The sequence below is a fragment of the Rhinolophus hipposideros genome, assembly GCF_964194185.1.
Source record: "Rhinolophus hipposideros genome assembly, chromosome: 1".
Classification (NCBI taxonomy): domain Eukaryota; kingdom Metazoa; phylum Chordata; class Mammalia; order Chiroptera; family Rhinolophidae; genus Rhinolophus; species Rhinolophus hipposideros.
In genome coordinates, this window is record NC_138047.1 from 50,543,690 (window position 1) to 50,555,118 (window position 11,429).

Sequence of the window (11,429 nt, forward strand, 5' to 3'; positions counted from 1 at the left end):
GGACTTCAGGCAAAATAAATCTGTCACTCATCATTACACTTCAGTTTACCTCACTTTTTTTCTTATAGGAAATCTGTTGTCTTTCTTCTATTGTCCTTGTATACTTAATGCACCTTTTTTCTCTGTGTGCTTATAAGATTATTTTTTCTTTATCATTGATTTTGGGCAATTGAATTATGATGTGCCTTGGTGTCATTACTTTCGTGTGCGCGCGCGCGCGTGCTTGTGTGTGACTGTGCTCGCGCATGCTTCAGGTTTATCAAGCTTCTTAGAAATGTGGGTTTAAGGTCATTATTTCTTCAAATTCTTTTTCTGTCTCTCCCTCTTCTTTCTGAGACTCCAGGCCCCATGTGGTTGTCCACAGCTCACTGATACCCTATTCATTTTTAAAAAATTTTTTTCTGTTTCATTTTGATAGCATCTATTACTATGCCTTCATGTTCACTAAACTTTTATTCTACAATGTGTAATCTGATGTTAATCCCAACCAATGCATTTTTATCAGATTTTATAGTTTTCATTTCTAGAAGATCGTTTTGGGAATGGTTATATTTTTCCTGTCTCAACTTTTCCAATATAGTGAATAGTTATAATGATTGTCTGCAAGTCGGCTTAAAAACACAAAACAAGTGAGTGGCAATCCAGAAATAGACTTTAGTTTTCCCAGGTCTGCTCACTTGCTCATAATGCAAATTTAGCATGTGTGGGCTTGACCAGAGTCAAAAACTGTCCCTAATTTATCTTAGTCAAATGAGGGTGTTCACACTTTGTAAGGAAATCTTTCTTTGACAAAACAAATTTCCTTCTGACGAAAAGCTCAAGCTCTCCACACTGCAGAAATGTAACCATTGTCACCCCAATAAACTTTAATTAAAAAAATGTTAGAAAAGAATGGATATAAGTAACAAGATGAAAACAAGGCAGCTGATTCTGAATACATACTAGTCACCTCTGAGAAGTGGGTGTAACCAATTCAGGAACCTAGGAGGATTAGTCCTGAATTAGCATTGCTTCATTGTGACCAGTGGATGATGACGGGTTCAAAATTATATGGGGAGATGCGTGCAGGAGGAAGGTGCAGAAGACATAAGATAACTAATTTCATTGAACCAGAAACCTTGGAAGATGGTTTATGAATATTTATTTTCAATTATAAAATTAGTTCATAAAAATTTTTTAAATCCTACCAGAAAGTAACAATTTTATGTGGTTATATATTATAGCTTACATGACACAGCAAGTCTTTCTATTTAAGTTAAGCTATAAGCTATAAATTAAAATGTCTAAAATTTGGTTTTAAAGAAGATTAATGGAAAAAGAGAGAATAATGAAAAACAATGCACCTCAGGAGAAACTGAGTTATCGGACATTAAAATTGAATGGTTCTTTTAATGAGAAAGCAACAATTCTTCCATTTGTCCCACTCTATACAATGTACAGCTCTATTTTGTCCACATTGAACCTCAGCTGCTGAAATATATAATGAACAATATATTCTATATTTTGGAAAGTGCCTTAAAGTAGTATTTGTGTGTGTGTGTGTGTGTGTGTGTGTGTGTGTAGAGGTGCAGGGAATATGGGAGCAAAGAAGTGAGGACTTGAAGTGGATTCCTGTTTCCCTTATGAGGCTTAATGTTTCATGAGAAGACAATTCTGGCATGTTCAGAAAAATAAAAGTGATCATTGAAAGCCTTAAGAGATTCTGCACAGTATAAACAATAACTGAGTTTCCTATGGGAAAACTGAAAGTAAGCAAAAACATTCAAATTACAAATGTGTTCAAACGGAAATCATTCAAAGAGCACAATCCTGTGTGGATGAAGGACAAAAACTTCAAAAGAGATTTAAAAAGCAAATTTTACCTTACAATTCAATCACCTTTCTCAGTTTTAATTTTTAGTCAGTGGTGCTGCTGCTTGCTGAAAGGAACCTGGAAGCTGGCAATAGACCTGGAAGGGCTAGGCTAGGGAGCCAGGGGAGGGGAAAAAATATGTTCAAGGATATGATCTGAATATAGTAGTCAGTGATATAAAATGTTTGAACTAAACACACATACATACAGAGGCTAGCCCTGCTCAGAGCCAGGAAGCCCTAAGGAGGAAATGGAGCAGGGTGGAGGCCACAGTGAATAAAGTCATAGATTGCCTAGATTTGAATGTTCCCTCAAGCCTTTCAAAGGGTCTGAGATAAATGCACAGGGAGAGAAATGCATAGGGAGAGAGTCAGTGGATGTAAGACTGTTGCTTCTCTATGACATATAAGAATGTCTTCTAATAATTTTGTTCATCATGAAAAATTGTGTGTGTGTGTGTGTGTGTGTGTTGCCTGTATGCATATATGTGTATGTGTATTTTCATCTGGAAGAACGTGTTCGCAATGTCATGGAAAGAGCAAACATACTAAAGATGAAATAATAATTTTGGTAGCAGAAAGAGAGAGGATAGAACGACTGCTTTCAGAAATGTACTTGCTTTTTGTCTTTTGTCACTCTAATCATTTCTACAAGCTCTACAGCTTTGTGTGTGTGTGTGTTGTGTGTGTGTGTGTGTGTGTGTGTGTGTGTATCTGAGTCACAGATACACAGAGAGAGTCAACAAAAAGTTTATGTGTGGAGGGTAAGAAATATGCTCCTATCCTCCACCCTCACTACCTCAACCACCCATAAGATTCTTTTATGGTCTAGTTTCTGGTATCAATCCTTTTGTTCAGGGCGTTTGTCTCTAACTTAGATACAGCTGCAACCACGAAGCTCTTGCTCTGCCTTGCTCTGGCGAGTACTCCTATAACCGGGGGAAGTCAAAGAGCACAGAAAGAAACTCACCCATTCTTTTAGATCCTGCATTTCACTTACAGATTTTTAAGGAAATTTTAAAGACATATTTGTGTTTCTAAAAGACCTTGCCATGGTCAACATATTTCTTTTCTTTTCTCTCTTTCTTTTTTCTTTTCCTTTCTTTTTTTTTTTTTTTTTTTCTGCCAGCCAGTGTTGTTTAATGTTTAGTTTGTGTGGAGGGTAGAAGTGTGTGTGAGAGAGAACACAAAGTAAAAGTATTTATGTGGACCTGGTATAGTTTTGTTGCAGTTATGGGGAACCATAATCCTTCTCAGTGCATCTGGTACCCGAATTTGGAGAGCATTGAGACACAACACAGTAATGTCAAACTGGTTTTATTTAAGGATCTGGAACATCTGATGTTTTCTGAGCTATTTTCTAAGTTCATTTTTTGATGTGATTTTGTATGAATTTTGTGACTCTGTAGACTAAAGTAATTTTTTTTTCCTTTTGATGGCGCATAAAGACATTGGCTACCACAAATCACCTCCCTTTCCAGCTAGCCACACAACGAAATGATACATTCCAAAGACACAGGGTCAATACAATTCTATACAGCAAGAAGGCAGGCTCTAGTACCAGACTTCCTGGGCTTTTAATCCCAAATTCAATAATTTATCAGTTTAGCAAATTTTATAAAATAGTTGTCTTTCAAGATCTGGGTTGTGACAGTGGGTTGTGTGGTACAATATGAATGCTACTTCCTGGAATGCTACCTCCTGGTCTACCACCGGCAGCAGTGGACCACCAAAAACAAACAAACAAACAAACAAATAAACACCATTTGGAAAATTGTATAATTATGTCTTTAATTGGGTATATAGATTTGTGAAAATTTAACTTTTTTAGTGTGTTATTTTTTTAAAAAGATTTTTATTAAAAATTGATAGCATACAATATTATATTAGTTTCAGGGGTACACCATAATTATTCAACATTTATATACCTAAAGAAGTGATCACCATAAGTCCAGCAACCATCTTCTGACATTATACTATGCTATCACAATATTATTGACTATATTTCCCATGTTTACATGGGGATGTACATTATATCCCCATGCCTTATTTGTTTTATACCTGGAAATTTAGACCTCTTATTCCCTTTTGCCCTTTCCTCCCTTTTAAAATATATCAATTACAGTTGACATTCAATATTATTTTATATTAATTTCAGGTGAGTCACCAGGAAGGAGCAGCACAACTCACCAGCCCTATCAGATTTAGACTTGGCCAGAGGTGGTAGGTTCAACACAGGAAAGATGGTGCCTGCCTGCCAGCTGCACAGAAGGTGGACACCTCAGCAGGAAAATGCTGACTGTCCTCCGTCCTTCCCCTTGCAGCCACACACCTCAATCTGCTAATCCCCATATGTCTCTGAGGCACCCTGAGTCACTGTCCCTTCGCTGGAGCCCAAGGTAAATGTCTGCGAGCGAGGCAGTCTGTGTGCAGGCCATTTAAGGGGACGTCTGGGTTTCTGGTAGTCTTCCATCCCACCCAAACAGTTGGAATTCCCACTATTTTTCACAGCCACATGTTGGAGTCCTTACCAGTACTCCAGACTAGGAATCTGATGTGGGGGGCTGAGGTCCTTCGCTCTTCTGGGGTGAACTAAGGCTGCCAAGATATTCCTCCTGATTCTTAACCACCACAGGGAGGTTTGGGGCCGGTTCTGTGTCTTCACCCCTCCTACCAGTGTTGGTGTGGCTTATTTATAATTTCAGTTATAGGACTTTCGTTTGGCTAGCCTTCGGATGGTTCTCCAGGTTGATTGTTCTGTAATTTAGTTGTAATTTTAATGTGTTGGTGGAAGGAGCAGGCACAGTATTTATCTACTCTGTCATCTTGAATCTCTCCTCTGAAACTCAGCTTTTTCAGTGTTGGTTAAAAACCAATTGAAATAAGCAAGATAATAATGGACATCTAGACCACCTGAAATTAGGCAGTTTGGAGACTTGTGGAGTTCTACCTCAGATTCTCTTATGTAAATTTATCAGTACAATAGACAATTGTGCCATCCTAGCCATAAGTAGAAAGCTGTGTGAAATAGCAGCAGGCACTCTGAAAGCAGTGGGAGGGGCCTAGTAAGCAAGAAGGTGGGTTCTAGAACGAGACTTCTTGGGTTTTTAATCCCAAACTCAACAATTTATCAGTTTAGCAAATTTTATAAAGTAGTTGTCTTTCAAGGTCTGGGTTGTGACACTGGGTTGTATGGTACAATATGAATGCTACCTCCTGCAATTGTAGCATGTACAACATGCACAGTTGTACTTGCTGGTGCTATAGACTAGCAATACTCCTGACCCTTAGACTGTGCTTGGTAAATGTTCTGACGAATGAAAGTCTTTACATTTATGTTAATAACCATAGAGTTAGAAGATATATTAAGAAGAAGCTTTAGTCTTAAATATAGGAAATAGATTAATTTTATTTAGTCAATTGTGCTTGGTGAATATTAGGGTGCACTTAATCTGATATTGTTTTATCTCCAATTATTAATTTAACCCCAAGTCCAAGTAATCAGCTTTCAATAGAACGTAGTGAAGTGATGATATTATGAATTCTGTACCTGGAAGATAAATTTGAGTTCAAACGTAAGTTCTCCCACTTGTTCCTTATTGGGTAAACGGCTATCGAGATCAAAATGAGCACAAATGTAATACAACTTTCACTAACCAAATATAGTCCCTTTTTCCTCAAGAAAGGAAGGTTGTTTGGTTAGGCAGAACTATGAGTATGTCTATGTATTCTTTTTTCTTTTTTACTTGTTAATAAAAGTGAGTTTACAGAACAATAGTCAGCGACTGTCTCCGCACCAAATTTGTAACCTTGGGTGCAATAGGAGTGCTTATTTTCATAGCTGTCAAAGACCAAAGCCCTGTTTGACAGCTGTGGTTTTGTATATACAGGTGTCCTCATTTTTTGAAAGTTTACTTTAGTTTACTTTACTTTGCTTTTACAAAATACCTGCATTTGTACCTGCTTCTGGTAAGCTAACCAAAAGAAATCTGAAGAGGGTTTCTGCTTTTGTGGAAAAAGGTGAAAAGCGTAAAGAACATTAGCATTTGTTTTGAGCCTTTGCAAAGTCAGCAGGAACACTGAGCAGTGAGAATGGTCCCTTTAGAGGGGCTCCTTCCCTGGAAACTGCACTCAGCATCTCAACGTCAAGCCACTAGAGCTTTGAGATGTGTCTGTAAGCATCTGTGTTTTCATCTCAATTTATTTTGTGCATCCTTCAGCAAATTGCTTCTTTATAAAATTTCAGCATACGAAAAGTTTCATAGAAAGGCTCTACTTTTGGATAGTGGGGGAAATCTGTACTGCTGACCTTATCTTGCCCCTGGAGAAAGAAGTAATAACAAAGTCAGCAACTTGATGTCCAGTCTCCTTACCATTTATACTCACGCCACCCAACCTCTCCCCCAACACACACACACACAGACACACACACACACACACACACGTGCACACACATACATACACACACATTCTAGAAAGAAAAAAGAGCACAAGAGAGTTGCTTTTCTGGGAACCAGACCAACACTCACACTCTGACTCACAAAAATACTGGGAGGGTTACCAACCTCTTGTTCACTGTAGAGTTAAAGGACTGGAGTTTTTGAAGGTGAGGGAAGAAGTAGAAATACAAGTAGGCTCTTTCTTTCCTTTAGTAGCCTTAGGAAAGGTAGCCTAAAGGAAAGGCTACTTTCCTTTAGTAGCCTTAGGAAAGGTGAGAAGCTGCCTTTACTGCCCATACTTCTGCCTGGGGTTTCCATTTCCTGAAAACAAACAAAACCCCACCTCTCTTAAAGAAGGTGTCTGGCCTGAGAACTCACAAACTGCCTCAGCAAAACATAAAGATATTTTCTATTAACATGTAATTTGCACTTAAATATCCCAACCTTTATTCTATTATTCCTCCCTCCTGGACATCTACAGCTTATCAGATACCCATTCCATACCTGAACCTCACCCACTCTGATGAAGTGTATGGTTGCGCAAATGTCCCTGTGGAATACATTGCTTGGTAAAAGTTTTAAAAAGATGAATATTTAGTGGTTTGTATTTCCAACTGAGTAGTATCTCTTTGTGCACACATCAACAACTGAGTCAAAATATTAGATAACCAATTGAAAATATATAATCTTTGAAATTGTGATTTCATAGCTGAATTAGTCCTTAGAAGAGTTTTCTGCTGTCTTTTAACCATCTATCTTCTAGATTTTTACCCAAATTGCCTTTTCAGATAATTGCCATCATGTACTGACTTAGAAGTTATGTTCTTAATGCTTCTAAGAATTTTGATTTTCAGAGCTGAATGGGGTGAACACATATCAAAGAGTAACTAGTGTAAATAGTTGTTTTACGACTATTTGAAATACAAATAATTGTTTTGATTTTACTTACATGAAATAAAATGGATCTTTTTTTCTTTTAAAAGGAATAATAATATTTTCATTTTGGTTTTAGTAAAATTAAGGTGGTATTATACATTACAGCTATTGAACTTTCCAAACTTTATGTTAACTTGAGATCTGTGAGACCCTTTAAGGTTTTGTATGTTTTGTATATTGTAGAGTTTAGGTTTTAATTTCATGTCACTTTGCTGTACCATACTTTAATTGACATAGTTGGGTGAATACACAACATCTAATATATCTCAACATACTAAAAAATAATAAAGACCTTTAACCAGGAAATAAATACAGAATGGTGATTCAGACTTTTATAAATATAGGTAGCTCATAAATTTGCTATTACATTTTTAACTTTTCCTGAAAAACTCTGTTTCTGAGACAGACTGAGTACATTGAAAATCTATAAGGGGTAAAACTATAGAAAGCACAGAATGACATATTAAAACATACCCTTATCCCATACCCAGTATTGCATATTTTTTGCCCAGGATGTAGTTAACTCTGTTTTATTTTGTCATGACTTCATTTTTAAATCCCCTTCACTTTCTGGTCTGCACAATTTTCAGTTGATTATGTTAGAGATTTAGGGTTGAAGGTTAGAACTGAAGATACTTTCTAACCTGGTCTTTGCCACTTTGCTATCAGTACATCTTGGGAAATATTCTTTAATTACTTCAGTGTTAATTTTCTAATTTATAAAGCACTGGCATTGGTCAGAATGAGATAGGATTTTATAGCAAAGCAGAATTACCCAGATTCAAATCCCAGTTTGGTTGGACATTGGGGAACTCGTATACTATAAGGTATGATCACAAAATACGCTGAATGTTTAAATTAATAAAAAAAAAATATTCCAGTAAAAGACACATTGCCATTAATCCCCTTCAAAATACTCGCCCTCACTTCCAACGCACTTTTATCTCGTCGTTCTTGCCACTTTCTGAAGCAGTTCTGTAAGTCCTCTTTCATGAGTGTCTTTAGTTGCACTGTTGTGGTTGCCTTGATGTCCTGAATCATTTTGACTTTGGGGAAGAGCCAGAAGTTGCACAGTGTCAGATCTGGTGAATAAGGTGGATGAGGACATACCATAATGTTTACATTTGACAAAAATTGTCGTACCAGAAGTGATGTGTGACATGGAGTCTTTTCATTATGGTCACAAAATACAGTGAATGCTGCTGCCAAGTGCCATCTCACAGAAAGGAAGGGATCTTCAATAGGGTAAGTGGCACGTCTAATCTTAGTAACAGTGTTTGACAAGTTTCAATTTGTTCAGTACAGTCAGTCGGGTGTGACTTATGGTTGAGAAGGTGTGTTTTAAAGTGTGTCATAAACATCTTCCATCATGACAATGCTCCATGTCACGCATCGTTACTAGTATATGGCAATTTCTGTAAAATTAAAACATCACAGTGTGTCCTCATCCACCTTATTCACCATATCTAGCACCATGTGACTTCTGGCTCTTCACCAAAGTCAAAATGATTCAGGACATTGAGGCCGCCAGGACAGTGTAACTAAAGAAACTCACGAAAGAGGACTTCCAGAACTGCTTCATAACGTGGCAAGAATGATGGGACACGTGTGTTCGAAGCAAGGGTGAGTATTTTGAGGAGGATTAATGGCAATGAATCTTTTACTGTAATGTTCTTTGTATTTAAACACTTACCATATTGTTTGATCACACCTCGTATATCTGTACTTCCATTTTATACTATGTAAAATGGAGATAATACTGTACCAAATTCATAACGATAGTACGCACATTTAAAATGGAGTCTGTGCTCCACTGGTAGTCTAATGCTCCACTGGTAGTCAGCATTATTTAAGTGTCAACTTTTATCATTATTATTCCTTTAATTCACTTTCTAACTTAATAGCAGGATAGGCTACAAAAATGGATATGGCTTATGAGCAGTAACTAGGGAGAAATTAGATGTTTAGCTAAATTCTTAATGAGCCTCATACAGTCATGCTTCCAAAGAGTTTTGTCCACAACAGTAGTGACTTTATCCCCAGGAACTGCCATTGAGATTTGGCTTCCCCCTCAACTATACTAAATCTACTTTTCTTTAGAGGGAATTCCTAGAAATTACATTTGAGTTTTCCTTTCCATTGTCTCAGAAAGCTCATTATCTTGCTGTTCCTGTATACCTCTATGTGCATGTAAAACTTCAATGCATGTCGGCATTCCTCTCCTTCTACAATTGTCATACTACCTTCTTTTCTCATAACACCCTAGCACCTAAAACTCACACATCAGAAGCATCCACAGACTCCACTGCTCACTACACTGTTTACATTTGCTTTTATGAAATTTGTTCTCAGGAATTTGAAAGCCATCCCAGTGCTCTGGTCATAGAAGCTCTTACTACAGACGCAGGTGAAGAAATTGTGACTTCTGTTTTACTGAGAATTTATTTGCTTTCCAAAGAAAAGCAAAGTACCATGGCTTGCTGAGTTAAGCTATGGTTTTGATTTATTAAACCTCATGTGATAATCTTTAGCAGATATCTAACAAAGGGATGTAAGTAGAACACACATGTCATTGAAAATTATTTGACTGTCAGAAACCATATAGGCACAGATGTTATTCTTTCCTGACACAGTCTTTAATGAGAATTGTTGATGATCTGAGAGTGAAGCAGAACATATGGCTTCATAATTATTAGAACTTGATTAATATAAAACTAGTTCTTTTCTTTTCCCAATTTTGTGCTAGCTGAATACTAATTGTGTCTGGTTCCATGGGCACATTTGGAGAGTGTTGCTAGCAATAAAAACCACCATAATCCAACAGTAAGCTCCACAATGCTGAAGTCAGTGCTGTTTCCTTTCATTTCTAAAATTTTGTGTGGTCCCTGCTTTTCAACTTTTTGGTAAAATATGCATAAAATCTTTTATTTTGTGCCATTATGTAGTAACTTCCAGTCACCAGCAGTTCCTAGAAATGAGAAAGAAAAAGTGAAAACATAAAACAGGATTTTTAAGTGTGTCAAGCAAAATGTTTAACACGTCCTTCCATAATAAAATAGAATTTGTTACAATGCATATTGCAGAGCTAATGAAATCAAGGAAACCCCAGAATGAAAGGTGACTCTATCTGATAAAACTCTGAGTTGATAATATTAGTAATGACATTGCATTCATAACCGTTAGCCTGCCACATGTGGGTCTGTGATTAAATTTGTACTATCTACACAGGCCTGCAAATTGGAGACCAAATATTAAAGTTGCAATAAAATTATTCCAGGTCAGTATGGCCACTTATGCCTGAGAGATACAAATACACGTGTTCTCTTTAAAAAGCATTTAAATATGGATCTCTAAAAATTTCAACATATAAAGTTCACAAAATTATTACCTCACAATAAAATTACATAGTACATGAAGCAAAAGTCCCCTATTAAATAGAGATTGTAGAAACAAAAATAATAGATCTAAATCTTCTAATATATCAGGTGTTGTATGTATCAGAGAATTTAAATTATTCATGTATAAAGTGTTTTCAGAAATAAAATATCAATAAAAATTAAACTATCAAAATGACTATGTAGCTGTAAGAAAACACTAAAACGAAATTTAAAAATAAAATCACTGAAATAAAAAATTCAATAAATGGACAAACAGCAAAACAGTAAAAGTGAACAACACTAAGACACTGAACAGTCCTGAAAATGAAAAAGGACTTTAACAAGAGAGAATATAGAAGAAAAGTAAGAGATGTAGAAAATAAGATAAAATGAGAAATTTTAGGATATGTGTAACTGAAATTCTGGAAGGAGAGAATAGAAAGAATAGGGGAGATTAATTATTTAAAGAAATTATGGATGAAAATTTCCCAGAAATGATAAAGTGTCTTCCCAGGCTCAAGCTGTAAAACATGTTACAAACAAACATATATATATATATATATATATATATATATATATATATATACACATATATATATGTATATATATATGGACACATATATATATTTGCAAACAAATATATATATAATTTATATTTATATTTTATATTATATATATGTATATAATTTTTTAAATCCCACATGCAGACACAGAGCTGCGAAGCTGCAAACAACAATGAAGAAAATGTTTTAAAAGTAAGAAAGAGATAACCTGTAAAAAAATAACAATTGTTCTCTCGGCAGATTTCACAGGCAGCAATGAAAGC